The following is a 6,867-nucleotide window of genomic DNA, read 5'->3' on the forward strand; positions in this document are numbered from 1 at the left end:
TTGGAATCAGAAACCTAGACCTGTTTCAACTCCCCTTGTACAAATTAACCTGAGTCTTTGTTTTACCTTATTTTAGATGGGATTCAAATCACTACCTTGCAGGATTGTTCTGAGGGGATACAAAACACCAATCACAGCATCTGATACTTGACTCAGTACTTCCTGTTCTTCTTGCTCTGTAGTGTTTACCATTGGTTGCAGAAGACTGAGAAGAATATGGTCCACCATTTTTCATCACCTGTAGAGAAATCTTTGAGAGATTTTTAGTGAAGAAGTTATTTACATTTCAGTTTCTATAGTCAGGTTTATTCATCCGTTCCTCTAAGAATCCATACTCTATCAGAGATGCTGTGAGTTTGACCCACCCTAACTCAGCATGGAATTGGAAAACATCAGACATGATTTCATAAGCATTTCTCACATCTCTGCACAGTGTTAGACCCAACAATCCATAGCAATTCTCTGTAACATTTGTTATTGGGAGTCTTGAAACAGGGCTAAGAAAGATCATTTAAATCACACAGAAGATGCATTTTCTTCCATTCCATTTGTCTAAGACTAGAAGAGTCACTACTCATTGACTATTTTCTTGTACTTTTCACTACCAGCTCTTTCTCCATTCCATCCCCAGATACAGTTACCTCAGAGCTAGCAAAACAAATCCTTGTCTGCTGAACAGCATGGTGAATAGAATTGGTGGTCAGGTAACGTGGTATTGTTGTTTGAGACATTTTGGAACAGATGCCAAACCTGACCAGGAAGAGCTTCAAGCTATGATTTTCCTAGTAATTTCTATTACCCATAATAGTAGTAAAACATATAAGGGAATAATTAGGGAAAAGAGACCAGAAGACAGTAAAGGCTGGAAGTCTATCTTTTTTGGTTTACTTTTTATTGAAGTATACATATATAAAATAATATCATAAGAGCACATATACCTCAATGAACAAACATCATCCAGGTAACAACCAGCATGAAACTCAAGGAAACGACCAGCACCCTGGGCGTGCCACCCCCACCCCTCAGGTTTCTCCAAGTCTCTACTACAACTCCAAGGGAAACCTCTATCCTAGCTACCCTAACTTTATTACACATATGTTTTTTCTTTAATTTGTGTACTGTGAAATTCTCTATATTGTACAATTCTATGAGCTTTGGTATGCTTAGAGTAATGTGACTACCCCTCGATCCAGAATACAAAAGTTCCATTATCCCAAAATTTTGCTCATGCTTGTCCCTCTGTAGTCAACACCTCCCACCCCTAACTTCTGACAACCACTGTTGTTGTTTTTTTTTACAATGCCTATAGTTTTTTGCCTTTCCAAAAATGCTATCATAGCATTTTGTACGTAGCTGCTTTCACTTAGCAAAATACATCGAAGATTCAACCATGTTGCTGCATGTATCAGTAGTTTATTTTTCATTGCTGAGCGGTATATGAGTATACTCCCAATTTTTTATCCATTCACTAATTGTACTTTTGGATTGTTCCTCCTTTATCCTGCTACATCTTTGCTCTTTTTTGCAACTCTAGGCTTGCCAGGAACAAGAAGCAGAAGCAGAACTGGGTTTCTGATCTGACACCCATGACAAGCCCTCCACCACTCTACCTCTATCACTACTGGGAGCATCCACACATTTTGGCAGTTGCACAGGAGCCTATCATCTTAAACTAAATGCAGAATAATAGATCCCAAGAACCTGTTTATAGAACACATTTGTTCCTAAAGTTGGAGACTGCAAGAATAAGCAATTAGGATTTTTAGAATTTCAAGCTCCCAGGAATAACACTCAGGTGATCCAAAAGCTAGCTGAATGTGCCAATGATTGGTGCCAGATTCTCAATACTGATGTCCTAGGGGAAATAAATAATATACTTAGGACAGTAGTAAATGAGAAAAGTCTGAGCAACAAATGAAAACAGCCATTTGTTAAAGGTGAGATTGTCTAACAACCTTACAATTTAGGAAACAGTCCACCGAGACAGCCTTAGTCTTTTAAGAGAATCTACTTTGTTGAGCACCAAAGGATAGTAATTTTTTTTTTAATTATTAACTACCACTCTGGCTGGGGTGCTCAGTGGGTTGGAGCATCGTTCTGTACACCAAGAGGTCATGGAGTCAGTTCCTGGTCAGGGCAGAGTCCTCAGCTGCATGGTCAATCTCCAGTCTGAGCAATCACAGGAGGCAACCAATCAATGATGTTTCTCCGTCTCCCCCTGCCCCCTGCTTCCCTTTTCTTCCCTCCCTCAATCTGTCTTCTTCCCTCTAAAGTCAATAAAGTTTTTTTTTTAATCTGCCAATATTCTTTAGGGGATAAGCTCTCTGCATCTTAAATATTACTTCTATGTGATTAACAGAAACCTAATCCTAGTGCAGCATACTTAGGGAATCCTTGAACCAGAGCTGGCTTCTTACTGAGTGGTTTAACACTCAACCTTTCAGCATACTGAGAGCATACTTGACCTTGTTGGTCTTTTTCATTCTTACCAAAATATGACTTGATTTCTCAGATACGTTTTCAAAAAAAATGTTAGGTCCTTTAAAATGGCTCTAAGTACACCTTAGGAATTACTGGTGTTTACCCTAAGTAGCAATAAACTACTCAAATTGAGCATATATTCATCCCTATTTTTGCTAATCAAATGTTAGTTAACAATTTCATTTGGACAATTTTTAACAACAGTAGAATGGTTTTTGGGTAACTGTAGAAGTCTGCACAAAACAATTAGCATCTGAAACAAGATATAGTGAATATTCTGATGGAAGAAAAGATTAGAGCTAGTGATATAATCTTTCTTTAGAATGTCTCACAGATGGGAGAGCTAAAGACAACGAAAGCCCCATATGTTCCACACTGAATCTCTACAAAAAGGTTTTCTAAATCGTGTGAGTTATTTGATCAAAAATATCTACTTCCCTAGTGGTACTTAAGATTAGAAAAGATCTCATGATGACAGATTCCTTCCTTTCTCTGAAAGTTCAGTGCTTGAGTCAGATAGTTTTTCTGACATTCCTCACTTACCCTACTAGGAAAGCTTTACTAACCGTTTTAAGTATTTTTCTTCTTGTGGTTAATAACAGTTGTACTTAATAGGATAGTCTCTCCATCATTCAAGTTTTAACCTTAGTGCTTCTTAACATTTCTCATCCCCAAGTATCCAGTCACCAAATACTATTGATCCTTCCTCAATTTTTTTTTTTTTTTCCGTGGGTGGACTACCATTTCCACAGGCATCACTCTAATCCAAGTCCCTAACCAACCCTCACTCCCAGACCAGGATTATTACAGTGACCCCTTTAATCTCAGCATCTAATTTGCTCCCTTGCCGATCAGCTGTCCACCAGATGACTTTTCCTAAAATGTATTCTGGATTGTGTTTCCTCGGTGACCTTCATGGACCCTAAGTTCCAGAATAATTCACTTAACTATAAAGTATAGTTCCTGGAACATAGTACATGTATGATCAATAAATCATCTACCACCACCTACGTCCCTAGCAATACCTCCTTCACACACCCTCTGCAGTGCAGGTCTTGTGGCTGTTGGTCATGCAGATCCCTACCTTGCTAATTGTTGTGTCCTCTCCACCTAAGTCCCCTTATCAAAGCCCTACCTTTCTTCAAGGCCTAGCCCAAATCCAACCTCCTGCAGAAGTCTTCCCAGTTATAGCGCTTGGTGCCTGAATTTCTGCAGTACTTACTGGATGTCGACTTAACACTGAACATGTGCTTCCTGTGCTGCCTTTTACCTCTTTAGGTGTATGGTTTGTCTAAGATTAGGTGGCCTCCTCTCCGTATTCTTCTGCCCTGGTGAAGTACACGTTGCAGATTATCAGAATGCACAACCCCTCTACTCCAGAGCCTTCAGACCTCTGCACAGCCTGGAAGTCTTCATGGCTATGGCTCTTAATTGGCTAAAAACAGCCTAGTGTAAGTGTTGGCAGTGAGTTCGCTTAAATTAGTACAGGTGGGGGAATGGAGGAAGGGATGGGAGTGGATAAAAAGGTCTGACTGTAAATAAATCAGCTAAATTTTTTTTGTTTGTTTACTTATAGCCCTTTCTGGTTCCTGGTATAATAATCCCCCTTCCTCAAAGTGCTGTGTGGTTTTTCTCTTTTTGTATCAATTTTATCTTCCTTGTGTCTATGTTTTCATTACAAGTCATCCAAAACCCTCCTTGGAAATAGCTGGAGTGTGAATAATTTCTCTGAAAGTCTTAGTGGCAGAGCCAAATATAGTATTCTTGATTTTAATTCTTTACTCTTTACCTCTTTTATACTGGTTTCCACTCAGATTAAATCTTACATTCAATGAAGAAGATGGAGATTTCTTAACAGCTTTAAAGTTGTATCTCCAGAATTAATCATGGAGCCTTTTAATCTTCTTTTACATTTTAAAGTCTGGACTGCAAGAAATTTTTCAGGGACTAAAAATCTGTGATTTGATAATTAAAATAGTAAACAGCTCCCACATGAGGGACTTCCATTTGAATTCAGGGTTGTCTCAGTTGAAGCCTCTCCTTCTGCTCTTCATTCCCATCTCCAAGAAAGAAGCATTTTGTTTTCCTTTCAAGACCTCAATGGATGTCTTGATCTTATCCCTCACATCTTCCTCAGTTACCCTCTTTCCTGTATCTTTAGTTTCCCTCCTCCACGGGCTGCTTATGCTCTGAATGCATGATCGAATAGCTCCTATCCTAGAAAAACTTTCCCTTGACCCCAAATCCCCTGAAAACAACAATTTCCTTTTCCTTTCTTAGCCAAATATCTTACTTGAGACACTCTGTCCACTTTTCCAGTTATTTAGTGTGTGCCTACTGTATTCCAGACATGATGCCAGACATGAGGAATGATGGCAGGTAATGCACCACCTCCCTCCCCCACACACATACATACCCCATCATGGAGTTGAGCCTCCTGGACACACCCCAGCCCTTGAAATGCCACAGAAACTGCTCAAAACTGGGGACTCCCTGGTCCTCAAATTCTGTGGCTCTTCTCAGTTATTCTCCCTCAATAGCATGAAGTACTTTAGGGATAGTTAATAACATCCTGAAACTTATTCACACTTAGAAACTATTCACCAACTTCAAGACACTGTGATGAATACAGAGAACAAGCACAGGATCTGCCTTTGAAACACTTACACATGGAATATCATGTAGTCCAATGAACAGGCTTCCTCTAAGTCCAGCTTCATAGGGAAAATACTTGTAGAGGCAAAAGCTTGTGTTCACAAAATGGTCACTCTATCCACCATTGATCTCAATGTACAAATTCAGATGTATTAACCAGTCAGCAAATGCTTGGTGAATGATGTCCAAAGTACAGCAGGTCCTCAAATAACATGATTTCATTATAACATTGATAAGAAGAAACTATTCCCTGCTGGTGCCACTGTCTGCAGGGAGTTTGCACGCCCTCCCCATGACTGTGTGGGCTTTCTCCGGATATCTCCGATTTCCTCCCACATCCCAAAATGTGTGCATGAAGTGAACTGGGGTGTTGGCACTGCCTCAGTGTGAGTGAGTGCGGGTGAGTGCGAGCGTGCCCTGCGAAGAGCAGCCTGTCCAGGGTTGCGTGTCAGCGTAGGCTCTGCCTGCCAGAGACCCTGAACTGAAACAAGCAGATTGGAAAACAGTTGTCTTGCTTGTTCTTACTAATCTTTATTAAATGTCCATATAGTTCACATGTATTTCAAAGTTTAATATTAGAAGTGTTTGGATCTTTATTTAGAGGTTTTGAAATGTTTTTGTGACCAGAAATACACCGAAGGAACTTAACTCTTGTTTATGTCAATTAGACTGTGGTAAAAAATGATTTCATTATATGTTGTTTCTGTTAAAGTTGCAGTTTCCAAGAACCTATCCATGACATTAAGTGAAGACTTACTGTAAGAGACTGATACCCTTTGATAACACATTTACTGCTGCAAATGTTCACCATTCCTAATTTCCTCTATGCATACTAGCCCATCCAAATGTCACCAGAATAAAAATTGTTTGGACATGTTCTTAGTCAAAGACATTACAGCCCATAGAAACAAAAACATGAAGTATGGTTTGTTGAAATGAAAAAGAATATATTAATTTTTCTAAGTTTCTGGGTAAAAGAACTGTTCATCCTCATTTTGCTGGCTCATTAGCCCCCTCACCCCACCAGTACAGGTTCTCTGCCCCCTGTCAAAGGCCCCTCTTCTTTCTGAGTCCCCAGAGGCCCTCTTTAGTGTGTTCCAGCTTCCAAACAAACAAGCTCCATGCTGATGGTCACCCTTCAAGACCTTGGAGTGCCAGAGCTACAACTTTGGCAGAGTGAAGAAGAGCTCTTTGTATTTCATATCATGGAACAGGGCCAGGGTGTCCCAAAGAAGTGTTGCTTAGGCCCCAATACCTTACAGAAATGTTAGTAAAACCAGTTACTGCCTTTTTTTAATACTGTGTCATACTGCAATGAGTCCAGAATGGGGACCCAGTTAACCTCAATGCTTCTATTTCTCTATAAGGCTGTTCCTTGGTTGAATTACTGGCTGATTATACCCTTATTGCATCCCACCCATTCCTCAGATCGCCCAGGTATGTCTGCACTCCAGAAATGGCAGGATCCAGGATGAAGAAGAGGCAGAGTTCCCCATTATACACAAGTGTCAATTTGAAGCTATGTGCATGTTAGAGCCAGGCAAATGGGCCTGATTTAGAAGCCTGATCAGCAAATCCGCTGATGAGTTGCAGTCGAGGAATGACTCCCGAGAGTTAGGGAAAGGACCTCGCTGTGAAAGAGCTCACCAAGCTCTTAGGCTGTAGCTGTCTCATACCCTAGCAGTGTCACCTGGGGTTTTGCTAAAGGAACAACCTAATGAACACAAATCC

Source organism: Pteronotus mesoamericanus, unplaced genomic scaffold, assembly GCF_021234165.1.
Source record: "Pteronotus mesoamericanus isolate MK-2021 breed Mesoamerican mustached bat unplaced genomic scaffold, CSHL_Meso_final contig_27, whole genome shotgun sequence".
NCBI classification, from domain to species: Eukaryota; Metazoa; Chordata; class Mammalia; order Chiroptera; family Mormoopidae; genus Pteronotus; species Pteronotus mesoamericanus.